Source organism: Neolamprologus multifasciatus, chromosome 10, assembly GCF_963576455.1.
Source record: "Neolamprologus multifasciatus chromosome 10, fNeoMul1.2, whole genome shotgun sequence".
Classification (NCBI taxonomy): Eukaryota; Metazoa; Chordata; class Actinopteri; order Cichliformes; family Cichlidae; genus Neolamprologus; species Neolamprologus multifasciatus.
Window position 1 is genome coordinate 5,229,709 of NC_140448.1, and position 14,158 is coordinate 5,243,866.

The following is a 14,158-nucleotide window of genomic DNA, read 5'->3' on the forward strand; positions in this document are numbered from 1 at the left end:
GCTTTTTGCCCCCCCCCCCAAGTTTGTCTGCCAATCATTTCCGAAAGGCGTGTAGCTTTCCAATCATCAATCCGATCAGCCACACTTCAAATTTAATGTTTTCAGGGTTTGTATCATTATTCTGTTATCGCTTTTATCGCTAACTCGGTTTCCCTGGGTCTGCTATGAGTAGGGATGGGTACCGGTTCTGACATAAACGGTAGTAACCAGACCGAAAAGCAGCGCACATTTCGGTGCTTTATTTTCCTGAGCTGTGATACACTTTAGATTCTAGCCAATCATTTTACGTTTCCGAGGATAGTAGGCGGGTCCAGGTACGTACGTTCTTTTAGAGCAGAGCTACAGATTAAAAATGTCCAAGGCGAAGCGTCAAAGTCTGGCTGTACTTCACAGCAAAAGATGCAAACTCAGCATCTGCAACAAGTGCTTTAAGGTGATACTGTGATACTGTCAAAGGAGGTAACACCTCAAATCTGATGAAACACCTGGCGACGCATAGCGTTTTTTTTAAAAGCCGAGAAATGCGCCGTATTTGATAGCTTGCTGCGAGACCTCACACCGAGCACATCTACTGCGGGTGTGGTGCCTGTTATCGACCCGGAGTTAGCAACATCCCCAAAAAACCCGAAGAGGAGAGTCCTGGCCCCTAGCCCTGCCAGTGTAGCAGAAATGATGAGGATGATGATGCAGCAGCCGTTCTTCTCTGCGTGAGTAGCTTAATGTTGTTGGTGTGTAATTTACGTTGAGTAGGCTAACCACGTTATTACATTAATGCATGTAAGGTGAACTAGCAAACATCATCATAGCTACATGCGGCTGTCTTCTTGTTTGATGGCAGATACTCCCTTCACCCTGGACAAAAAGGCTAAAATGACCAAAGAAAAAGTGGAAAACAGTTAAACATGAGAGGTTTTTGGACAAAGTTTGTGTTTTTTCCATTGTTTAAGCTGCTTCCAGCCAAGAGTGATCCCATATATGCCCCATAGCTGCAGAAAAGGCTAACATTGTTATCTTTTTACAAAAAAACAGCTGAACATGAGAGGTTTTTGGACCAATTTTGTGTTCTCCATTCTTTAAGCACCGGTTTGAGCACCGTTTAAGCACCGGCACCGTTTCAAAAGTACCGGTTTGGCACCGGTATCAGATAACACCTAAACGATACCCATCCCTAGCTATGAATAAATCTTGGTACCAGAACTGGTTTTATTTTGTTGCATTTATGCGCGACACCTTAAAGGCCGGTCCGTGAAAATACTGTCGGACATAAACCTGCAACAAAGGTCGGGGACGCTGGTCTAAAGCTGAAAGCTGCACACGAAGCGGTGCAGAAAAACAAAGAGGCATTTTCATCACGTCTTTGTTTAAAGCTGTTATGATGAGCCTTGCTGGCACAGAGGAGTAAGTGATGAGCAACGAATGGCCAGTCATGAGGGAGAGATGCTCTTGGACTCCCAGTGCGTTTGATTGTGTTTTCTCTGGTTCCCAGCTTGGGTGCGAGCACACCCCTACCAGGCCACTGTGATTCAAGTACGAGTCTTGCTTCTCCTCGGGCGGGGGGTAAAAAAGGTGCATGTAGTGCTGTTTGTGAGCCTTTGCATATTTGTGTTTACATGCGCGTTGGCTAGTGTGTGCTTATAAAAAGAAACGCCAGTCGATGAAGACCTCCCATCACAAAAGAAAGCACCACTTCCCTTTTTCTCCTTCATGCAGTCAGTTCCTACATTGCTCTCATTGCTATGGCAACCGGCGCTCTCTCCTTGGGCTCTGCATGCATCCAATCAGAGTGAGACCTTTGTAGAGATTCCTCCGGGCTTCACTTATTCAACTTACCCCACCGGAACAGCCTCCGCACTGAAAAGGCTGGAACAAAGAGAGGAGAGACTCCCTCACCAGAGCTGGGATGACATAAAAAATTGGGGCTACAGGGTCGGGTTGCAGGGAATGCGGAAGTAATATGTAGCCAAGAGCAGCGGGATGCACTGCAAAAGCAAAAACAGGGTGGCAGCGCGTAGCCATAGCCAATTTCAGTTCAAATTATGTGGAATAGGATTTGTTATTGGAAGCCTCAGAGCCTGAATACTTGGCAAGTATCGCATGGCTCTGGCACCGGTTTAAGCTTGATAAGTCAAAATGGATTCCGGCTGAGCCTATTTATGTCATTCCTGAAAACATATGGATAGGATTCAGGCGCTCGATACTTTCAACCTTCAACAATGACATTCAACACCACTTCTCCAGTCCATTAATCTTCCATGAGAATAGATTTATCATCCACAGCAGTGAAAGACTGCATTCAGTCAGGATAAGCCAACAGTTTGTTACCACGCCGACATCTCTGCGTGTCACTTTCAGCAATTAAAGCGCCTCACTTTGCTGGATTTACAGGAATATATTTACAGCAGAGGTCACAAGGCTGCTCTGATTTTTCTGTCAAGGCCTCTGGGAGTAGTAAAGCATTATCAAAGCGCCGTGTATTCTCCAGCCGAGGGCTGCTCAGACATGAGCGACGCACCTTGTGCATCTCTCATTCTAATTATATTTCTTAAGAGGAGATGGCAGAGCTAAACTCTTGTAATGTAGGCAGAGAGGCTGCTGTGACGAGCCGTCCAGACGCACCTCTCGCTGGTCCCTGACGGACATTCGGCTGCCGGGAATTGGCAGGGCGATGGAGGCGCGTCGTGATTTTGCCAGACTGCAACGTCACAAAGTGTCATAATCTGCCTGCGTGACTTGACTGAAGGCAATGAGAAGAAAGAACAACAAAGGGAAGAGCACTTCCTGGGAGAGAGCCTATCAGGGCGATGTAGAAGCAGACGAATCAAGTGATGTCTAAATCCTCTGCCAAGCTGCGTTTGAGCAACAAACCCGACAGAAAAAGAAAAATAAGGCAGGAGGCTCTGACTGTGGACATGAAGACACTTTTGTATTAAAGCCCAGAACAGGACTCCTGTTGAAAGCTTCTATTTCATATTCTCGTTATGATCATTGAAGCAGATATTTAGGTCTAACGGTAAAATATCTTGTGTGCCTCTCGACTCGTCATTGTTCAGATTACGCTGCTGAATCTGCGCTCAGCTGTTATGGAGCCAAGTCATTTAACCCTTTAAAGCCGGTCAGAGCAGCACGCTCTGTTTTGTGTAACTATTTTTAAATCCCTGTAGCTCTGCAACCACGTGAGCTAGCACAATAATGGTTTTTGCATATGAAACCGGAGGAGTTGTACTTACATCTTATGCCATCAGCTTGTCCTCGGTCACAGTTTCCTTCCACATACAGCTTTGCAAAAACTGCATAAAAAGCACTTGAAGTAACAAAAACATAATATTCCAGAAACACGCTTTGCTGATCCGATCAGCTGTTCATAACACTTCCTACGTCCATCAGCGTGAACTATCGCATGTCCGCCATGACCTGCCCGAAACCGGAAGTGACGTCATTTTCGCGGAAATGTAGTTTTTTACCATCAGGGCCTCATGAGCCTATACTTGTCATGGTCCTGGGTCGGTGACCCAGCGCTTTAAGTTGATTATTATCATTTTTCTAGTTTGTTCTGATTTTGTATTTGTTCTTAGGGTTTGAGTTGTGTGTTCTATCATCCCTACCTGTGTCTCTCTGCGTTCTGATCGTGTCCCCAGTTGGTTGTGTAAAACAGTCTGTGTGTTTCCTGTTTTACTTTGTAGGTTTGTGTCTCGTTATGTCCATTAGTTCCAGCTGTGTCCCCGCCTGTCTGCCATTTCCTAGTTACCTGGTGTGTGTATTTATAGTGCGTGTCTGCCTGTGCTCCTCGTCGGCTCGTCTGTGTTTCATGGTGTCTGTGTCTCTCTGCCTCCCACCCCATTTGTATGATCCGGTTTGTTATTTAGCTCACCCAGTTTAGGTTTATGTTCTGTCCTGCCCTCAGTTCTGTTATTTGTACACTGTAAATTAAACCCTCACTCTTATCATATCGGCTGTCTGCATTTTGGGTCCTCCGTTTCCTCCACACCACACGGCTCACCCCGCCAGCCGGGACAGTACGAGCCAACCAAACATGGACCCAGCAGCATCCGCACCTTCCCAAGAGTTTCGGGAGGGGGTGATTGACTCAGTTTCAAGGTTAGTTAACCTGTGGCTGGAACATGAGGGGGAGGAATTTCACCGCGCTGTAGAAGCCAGGCTACAGCAATTAATCTTTGCTCACTCCTGGCTACTGGACTCACTTCACCCGCTCGCACAGAATTTCATTCTGAACGAGCTCCGTCTTCACCCCCCGGCTGCTACCACCCACCCTGCAACTCATGCTTCACTTCCGACAGAGGATGTTTTGCCCGGCCCGCCGGAGGTTTTGCCCGGCCCGCCGGAGGTTTTGCCCGGCCCGCCGGAGCCGTCCGCAGGGAGGAGGCGACGATCGCGCCGTCGGCGCGTCACCCCACAGCTGGATATTAGGACTATAGCACTGCAGGCTGTGGTGAGTGGAAAAGACAATAATCACGAGCTTTCAAATTTAAGGACTGTTTATTCTGGGGCCGTTTTCTGTGCTGCCAGTGAGGATAATGGTGTTTTCCCTGGCTCGCCTGCAACTGTCGTTAATAAGATTGTGTTTCCTGAAGCTCAGTTAGCTGCACAGCAGCCACCAGCTCAGTTAGCCGCTCAGTCGTCACCTCCGTCACATCCAGCCTCACGACCCATAGCCCAGTCAATAGCTCAGTTGGTCGAAGACTCATCAGCTCAGCCACCAATTCAGCCATCATCTTCACCAACTCCTCCTGTACAACCAGCTAGGCCAATTCAATCCGAAAGAAACTATTGTTCACCCATCTGTTCCAGGCAGAGAGACAAACCAAACAATCCTGCAAACGTTCCTCAAGAGCTGGCCAGTTGTGAGACTGAGATGCACTCCAGGGCCTCCCCAGAGGCTGGGTTTCAGCCCCCAGCAGACTCTGGACCCCTGGAGGTAAAGAAGCCAGCTGAGGACTGCACCCGGCTGTCGCTGCCTGAGCTGAGTCAATGCTCGGTGCAGCTGCAGTCAGCTTTGTGTTTGCCAGAGGACCGTGCGCCTGCTGGTTCTGATTTGTTCCTGCCAGAGGACCGTGTGCCTGCTGGTTCTGATTTGTTCCTGCCAGAGGACCGTGCGCCTGCTGGTTCTGATTTGTTCCTGCCAGAGGACGGTGCGCCTGCTGGTTCTGTTCTGTTCCTGCCAGAGGCCCGTGCGCCTGCTGGTTCTGATCCGTTCCTGCCAGAGGCCCGTGCGCCTGCTGGTTCTGATCTGTTCCTGCCAGAGGCCCGTGCGCCTGCTGGTTCTGTTCTGCACCCGCCAGGGGCCCCTGTGCCCGCTGGTCCCGAGACTGTTCTCGCTGGAGGGCCCGAGGAGCCCGTCCAGCCCCAAGACCCGTCCGCTGGAGGGCCCGAGGAGCCCGTCCAGCCCCAAGACCCGTCCGCTGGAGGGCCCGAGGAGCCCGTCCAGCCCCAAGACCCGTCCGCTGGAGGGCCCGAGGAGCCCGTCCAGCCCCAAGAGTCGTCAGCTGGAGGTTCAGGAGAACCCAGCCAGCTTCCTGCCTCGTCAGCTGGAGGGCCCGAGGAGCCCGTCCAGCCGCCAGCTGCGGCCTCATCATCCTCACCGGCTGCCGCTTCATCCACACCGCCGACAGCAGCAGCTTCATCCTCGCCAGCTGCAGCCTCCGTGGCTTCATCCTCGCCAGCTGCAGCCTCCGTGGCTTCATCCTCGCCAGCTGCAGCCTCCGTGGCTTCATCCTCGCCAGCTGCAGCCTCCGTGGCTTCATCCTCGCCAGCTGCAGCCTCCGTGGCTTCATCCTCGCCAGCTGCAGCCTCCGTGGCTTCACCCACGCCGTCGCCTGGTCCAGCTCCGGCTTCATCCTCGCTGTCGCCTGGTCCAGCTCCGGCTTCACCCACGGCGTCGCCTGGTCCAGCTCCGGCTTCATCGTCGCCTGGTCCAGCTCCGGCTTCACCCACGCCGTCGCCTGGTCCAGCTCCGGCTTCATCGTCGCCTGGTCCAGCCTCTGCAACAGCTTCGCCTGGTCCAGCCTCTGCTTCCGTCTCGCCTGGTCCAGCCTCTGCATCCGCCTCGCCTGGTCCAGCCTCTGCATCCGCCTCGCCTGGTCCAGCCTCTGCATCCGCCTCGCCTGGTCCAGCCTCTGCATCCGCCTCGCCTGGTCCAGCTTCAGCTTCCGTCTTGTCTGGTGCTGCAAAGGCCACGCAGCCTTCAGGTCCCAAACTGCCGCCTCGACGTCGGCGGTCATCTGCCAGGCCGCTTGTTGGGTGTCATCATCGATATGGACGACCTCCCAAAGGCCGCCGCTGCCTTCCGTGCGGCCGGCCTCCGGACTTGTGTCGCCGCCGCCGTTGCTGTCCGCACGGTCGGCCGCCTGACTTGTTTCCCCGTCGCCACCGTTGCTGTCCGCACGGTCGGCCTCCTGACCTGTTTCCCCGTCGCCGCCGCTGCCGCGTGCACGGTCGGCCTCCTGAACTGTTTCCACTTTGCCGCCGCTGCCGTGTGCACGGTCGGCCTCCTGAACTGTTTCCACTTCGCCACTGCTGCCTTCCGCGCGGTCGGCTTTTGGACCTGAGTTGTCAGCCTCCGGGCCGGCCTCCTGAACCATGTTTTGGGACCCTGTTCGGGAACTCCAGTCTGTGTTGTGTTTTGGACAATTCGTTTGGCCCACTGGAGCTTGTTTTTGTTTGGTTGTGGTCCCTCCGTCCTGGGCCCCCGCCGCCCGCCCTGGGTTGGTTGTCTGTTTTTGTTTTGGGCTGTCTGGTGCCAGCCCTTGGAGGGGGGGTACTGTCATGGTCCTGGGTCGGTGACCCAGCGCTTTAAGTTGATTATTATCATTTTTCTAGTTTGTTCTGATTTTGTATTTGTTCTTAGGGTTTGAGTTGTGTGTTCTATCATCCCTACCTGTGTCTCTCTGCGTTCTGATCGTGTCCCCAGTTGGTTGTGTAAAACAGTCTGTGTGTTTCCTGTTTTACTTTGTAGGTTTGTGTCTCGTTATGTCCATTAGTTCCAGCTGTGTCCCCGCCTGTCTGCCATTTCCTAGTTACCTGGTGTGTGTATTTATAGTGCGTGTCTGCCTGTGCTCCTCGTCGGCTCGTCTGTGTTTCATGGTGTCTGTGTCTCTCTGCCTCCCACCCCATTTGTATGATCCGGTTTGTTATTTAGCTCACCCAGTTTAGGTTTATGTTCTGTCCTGCCCTCAGTTCTGTTATTTGTACACTGTAAATTAAACCCTCACTCTTATCATATCGGCTGTCTGCATTTTGGGTCCTCCGTTTCCTCCACACCACACGGCTCACCCCGCCAGCCGTGACAATACTGGTGTTTTTAAAAGTTATCTTTGACTTTATGACTTTCTGTGTGGTTTCTGGGATGCTTAGGACTCATATTGCACTGCTGGAAATAGTTTATTTTGATGCATATGCTGCTTTTTTGCAAATTTGCATTATAATATTTATTTTCGTTTTTCCTGCAGTGTATAAAAATTGGTGTATTTCAAAAATAAAACTATGAAGACACTCAAAATAAATTTCCTGTGGTGGGAAACTATTTTGTGCAACTTTTTTGTATTTACAGTTTTGAGGGATAAGCCTCTTAAATTTCTCTAACTAGAAATATATGTTAAAAAAACAAAAACGATTTTCAATTTTTTTTGTAGTTTATTGCACTTTTTTGCAATTTATGTAATTACTATGCACTTAATGCAGACATATTATTAAAATCTGGGCTATAATGGTTGTATTGATGTATAGCAACTTGAAATGCTCCCAAAAATGGCTCCACAGCATGTAAACATATAATATAAGCTCTGGCGGACTTGGTTCTATGGTAGGTCTTAAAGGGTTAAAAAGTCCTGAAATATTTTCTTTTTGTCCACATAAATGTGACGAGTTTGTTTTCCTATCGGCGCCCAAAGTACCGCTACATCTATTCTGCTGCTGTTCTTCACAATCTGGATTACAGGAAACACAGTGTCTGTCTTTAAAGAGTCGAAAAGGTCCCTGCACTGCATTTCACAGCATCACCATGCACACGCCGAAGCCTCAGAGTACGATCCCAGGATAATGAGCTAATTATAGGTACAACATTCCAACTTCCATATCTAAATGCTTGTCTCTAATAAGAAACATTTCAAATTATCGAGCGGCAGACAGAGAGACAGATAATTGATGCAAGCAATTACAAGTTCTGTGTTGGAGCAAATTGGCCAGCATATCTGGACATGTAGGGGGACTGTGACCTCATTTACATCAGAGTGTCAGGAAATAATTGGAGAATGTACTGAGGAGGTGGGACGGACAGACTGGTCCGGTCGCGTTACATAAGCAGTCAACTTGGTCATCGAGCTCAAAGGGAAAAGGCCTCGCTGCAGGGTCAAGGACGCAACACGGTGCAGCAAATCTAATCATCATAGTGATCTTTACAACAACAAGCACGCTTTATGACATCGATCGGTTTCCAAAAGCTGCAATTTGAGCGTTTGAAATGGTTTCGCCACATGCATGTGGGATTCCAAACAGGACGCCGCACTTTCGTCGGAGAGCCAGTAATAACGGAGTTCAGTTTTACTAGCTGTAAGAGAGACTTCAGCTATGTTTGGACTGAAACCGCTTCAAAAGCTCAGGGAGACTGTGTGCTCGACTTTTAACAATATCACTTCCAGATGTTTCATTAAAAACAACTTTCAAAGAGCTCGCTTAAAGAAAAGCTTCAAGTCGGAGAGGGGCCAGGATTTGAGAACCCGCAATTTTTCACATTTTCATTGCAGTCAGAAAAACTGACTGCAATGAATTTCACTGCAATGGAGCCAATGGTGTTACAACATACACAAATCACTGCCCTACATTACAACAACACAGGGCTGGAGTGCACTGCTCTGTTACAATGTGACAGAATTCACTGAGAAATGCAGCTGATGTGCACAACAGGAAGCTTGGCTGGCTGAAATATCGGGGTGCATTCATTACAGTCTCCCTCTTGTGTCTCTCATCAAGCTGGCTAATGCTGACTGGCGGGCTCTGACCCAGTACTGCGCAACTCCTCTCTACTGCACCCGCCTCTCATCAAGAGCCTTGGGTGGGGAAAAAATGGAGTAACATGCTGTTTACTCGCAATCCCAGGCCCGTAATTGCCAATTTATTTGATAGGCAGCCGGGTAATGATGGCATTTCACCCCTTGCCGCAGAGACTAAACGGGAGTGATTCATCCAGAGCTCCCTGCCCTCCCCGATCCAGCAAACTCCCTCTGCTCAGGACTGCTGCCTGCCTGAATGCCTGCCACCCAGACTGAAGGGGTGGGGTGCGGCGGGGGATGCGGGGGTTAGTTGCCATGTCGGCTTCAAACGAACCCAAAAGGGAACCCGGAGCTTCAGAGCAAACGCAGCTAAGCCTGCCAATTTAGCTGGGGTTTGGGGCTGAGGCAAACACGGCCGAGCTGATGTGCCATTTGTAGGCCTTAATGAGCTGGCAGGATGGAGTGAGGAGGGAAGGCGAGCGGGAGAGTAAAGGCTGCCAGGCCTGACCTCCTCTGGCCTCCGTCTCCCTGCCAGCCAGCGCCAGGTCGGCAAACTCAGTTCATCTGCTTCATCGGAGTGAAGTCCCTCCGTGAGGGGAAGGGAGTGCTACAGCAAATATCATTAGCGAGCTGTTGGTCTAATGAGCAGTTGGGGTCAAAGCTAGCTCGTGTCTCACACTGCTCCCTGATACTAATGAGTGACTTAGATGCTTTGTCTTTGTTTTCACGTTGCAATGGAGCCTCTGTGCAGCAGGACGGCACGAGCAGGACAGAGCCAGACTTCTGTAGACACACGGAGCGAGCTGCAGGCAGGTAGCTTCACTAGGAACTTTTAATAACATTAACAAGTAAATTTACCTTTTTAAATCCTTCTGCAACTGACCGACTCAAATAATGTCGCTATGGCAACAAGTCTGAAGAAGCATGTGGGGACAGGAGGTGAAGACCCTGTTGTGTGACCGACTAAGGCCGTGGTCCCCAAACTTTTTTTGCTGGGCCCCCCCTTTGTTTTACAAGAAAAATGTTCGCGTGCCCCCCCCCCCCTCTCGCACACATCCTCCAATCACACACGCCCATATTTTGCTCCATTGCGGTTTCTTTCACACCTCAAACATTTAGTAAACAATTAAGCAAATACAAGTAATCTGCAATAAATTACAGGTAGTAAGAAAATAAACTACTAACTCTTTTATGCTGCGTCCACACCTACACAGGTATTTTTGAACACGCAGCTGTTTCGTCCACGTAAACGGCGTTTCAAATCACCGAAAACTGAGAGTTTTTAAACTCTTTTTTTGCGTTTACATGTGGACGAGGAATACAGAGTTCATCACGCAGCGTCAAAGGTATGTGCCTTTTTTCACGTCACGCTGTGGCCACGTTATTGTTTACATGAGATGAATTGCAGAATGATAGAGACAAAATACTGTTAATCTGACCGTCTGCAGGTTTACACGCAGTTACTGTCCCTCCATTTACAAAGGCAGAGGCGTCACGGTGTCATTATTTTACATGTAGTTACAATACATTTTTCAAAAAATGTCTCTCTGTGCAAAATAGGTTTAAAAACATAAACAGCTGTGGGATCCTGTTTGTCCGTGATTTAAACAGCCCAGCGCTGATCCTGACGAAGGGAAAACCAATCCTGCAGGGAGACCTAAATGGTAAATGGACTGATTCTTATACAGCGCTTTTCTACTCTGAGCACTCAAAGCGCTTTATACAACTAATTCATTCACCCAATCACACCCATTCTTACAAGCACTTTATCTATACTTAGTGCTTTCTAACTACATTCACACACATTCATACTCCGATGGACGCATCGGAGAGCAACTTGGGGTCAGTATCTTGCCCAAGGATACTTGACATGCAGACTGGAGGAGCCAAGGATTGAACCACCAACCTACCGATCAGTAGGTGACCTGCTCCACCTCCTGAGCTACAGCCACCCCCACCTACCTCGGCACTTGTGCAGGTGAAGCCAAAGGGAAGATTTGCTTCATCATATTTTCTAGTCTTTGGAAACATATTCAGTGATGCTTCATCTCCTGCTTTGCGTTTCTGTGGGCGCACAGTGCGAGCAGTGTCCAAGCGTTTTGTTCCCTCCCCCTTTTCATACCCCCCCCTGCAATGGCTCTGCGGGCCCCACACTTTGGGAAGGTCTGGACTAAGGTGACGTGGGGGTCTTTATGCAGCAGTGGGAAGCAGCGCTGCAGCAAAGCACACATGAGGTTCCTACATGAGAAGATGCAACGACAAACAAACTGGGAACATCATTTTTAATTTAGTCCCAATAAAATGCACACATATGCTAACACCTCTCATGATATTAACTTCGAGGGCTTATTTCATATATCTAAATGCAATTTAATTCAATTCAATGGCTCGCTGAAAAACAAAGGTGGAGCCGAACACAGTGTGCAGTGCACATCATCGCAGGGATGGAGTCTGAATGGAGGAAAGTGTTTACCCACTGAAGTCGAGACAGATCGTACTGGGAACAGCGATTTATGACTCATTGAATGAAATCTCCATCATTCATTTGAAATTACAAGATGATTATGTTTCCATACAAATACTTAAATGGAGGTAAACTAGAATAAGGAGGTAACGAATCAGGAAAAATGACTGTACTGCACGATAAAGTTTATTGCAGACTGAAATGAAGGATTGCATAAGTACTTTCAAGTAGTACATAATCTTTTAGTAAAGATTGCAGAAAAACAAAAAATATTTCCCCCTCTGGCAATCTTTGTGGGGGGGGGGGGGGGCAGGCCATATTATGGAACAGCGTAATCTGTCCTAACGTCTCGGGTTTGTGCGCTCCTTTGAAAGTGATGTTTAAACAGCGATAGTGAAAGAAAAGAAGTTTGTCTCAGTCATTATGAGATCACACCGGCCGGCATAGTTTGATTTACTTTTTACTGTAAGTTAGTGAGGAACAGTCGTTACCACAGTTACACTGTAAAATAAAAGAACGTCCATCATGGACGTCAGCATACTGCTACTATGTAAAAAGGACAGATTATTCCACTTTATAATACGGCCTGTTTACATGTTGATGGTGCAATATTGTTTTTCTGAAAAATTACAATAAAATTAGACAAAACATCAAGTTAATTAAATTTAGTTACAGTTTAATTATTTCTCTGTTTCCTGTAAAAACCTGACCTGTTAAAGCCTCTTTCTGGTTCGCCTGCCTTTACATATCTGTAGGTAAATATAATTACATTGACATTTCAAACAAATTGTGTTGAAATTCCATCTAATTGCAGAGGAATAACAGCCTGCAGGCTGCATTATAAAGCGTTACCTAAACCTAAACTAGCTAGCAGTAGATAACAGTAGATACTAAATATCAAAGCACATTGTGCGCTGTCGATCTCGCGTGCTGCACAATATCGTTTAATATTTAGTATCTACTGTTATCTACTGCTAGCTAGTTTATTGTGATGGTGTTGTTTTTATTATGTTGCTCTTTTTTTGTTTGTTTTCTCTTCTGTTTTTTTTCTCCATACAGGTGATCCAGGTGTTTTGTTTGTTTTTCTTTCTTTCTTCCCCCCTTTCTCACCGTCTCCTCTCCCCTCCTCTGGTTTTCTTTCTCTCCCTCTGTTTCTTTCATTCTTTCTCCCTGTCCTATCCCCCAGTCATGTCTGTCCCGTTTGTAGCAACCGAAAATAAAATAAATTCATAATTATGATCAATCAAATGGACCAATAAGGCAAGGCCACGATGATCTACTTGGTAAAATAAATCCACTTGGCATCTTTCTTGGCCTTAAGACAACAATTCTGACGGCTAAAGATCCAAATGGGACACAAAAAAATAAAATAAAATAAAAAAATAAAAAAATAAAGCGTTACCCAGATTCCTGCCCTTTTATTCAAATCTGGTCAATGACATCAACTTTTTTCTTCATGATACTGAGCAATAACACGATACCATGATAAACCGATTCATAGCATTCTGTGTGACAACAGGAAACATGATTAAATCAGAACTTACACATGAACTAAACTTTTATTCTGCGTTCTTGTTTCAAACCTGTGGTGTAGCACGAGGTCATTAGAGGTCACGGCAAAGCTGCCATACTTTTTACGTGTCGACCGTTGGATCTCAGGTGAGCAGATTTAAAACCTCCATTGTTTAAGCAAAATGTGTCCCATCACTCTGCAGCACTGTCACTAAAGTGCAGACAGAAATCAGCAGATATCATTTCAATTCCTGTTGTCAACATCAAATTACTCATTTCATTTCATGCCCAGTCAAGCACTGTAAAGCTACACGCAGAATCAGTTTTGCTTCAGTCGTTCGGCCGTGTCTTTCTCAAAGACGAGCTCGCCTCCCTACTGACAGCTTTAATTATGGCCACATATCTGATCGCTTTGCTGTAGATGCTGCACACAAATCAAAGAGCAGGGGTGGGTGTGCGGCAGCGAGGTCCCACGAGTCCGCTCGCTTTACATCTCAGAATATGTCGCAGGGCGAAGGGACACGCGGCTGCTCGTCCTTTTGTCAGGTTATACTTGCCTTCAGCTCGCACACGATGAATATGGAGCGTTTGTGGTGCATTAAACATCAAGAACATGTCAGAGTAAGTGTGTTTGTTTCACAGCAGAATGCAAACAGAGACTGGACTTGAGTTAAGACCTACCATAGAACCAAGTCCGCCAGAGCTTATATTATATGTTTACATGCTGTGGAGCCATTTTTGGGAGCATTTCAAGTTGCTATACATCAATACAACCATTACAGCCCAAATTTTAATAATATGTCTGCATTAAGTGCATAGTAATTACATAAATTGCAAAAAAGTGCAATAAACTACAAAAAAATTGAAAATCGTTTTTGTTTTTTAACATATATTTCTAGTTAGAGAAATTTAAGAGGCTTATCCCTCAAAACTGTAAATACAAAAAAGTTGCACAAAATAGTTTCCCACCACAGGAAATTTATTTTGAGTGTCTTCATAGTTTTATTTTTGAAATACACCAATTTTTATACACTGCAGGAAAAACAAAAATAAATATTATAATGCAAATTTGCAAAAAAGCAGCATATGCATCAAAATAAACTATTTCCAGCAGTGCAATATGAGTCCTAAGCATCCCAGAAACCACACAGAAAGTCATGAAGTCAAACATAACTTTTAA

General features: G+C 47.2%; 1 protein-coding gene across 12 annotated transcripts in view; it reads right to left on the minus strand.

Moving 5' to 3' along the window:
- auts2a (activator of transcription and developmental regulator AUTS2 a) overlaps positions 1-14,158 on the minus strand; it is a 418,508-nt gene that overhangs the window by 204,263 nt on the left and 200,087 nt on the right. The window lies entirely within an intron of this gene.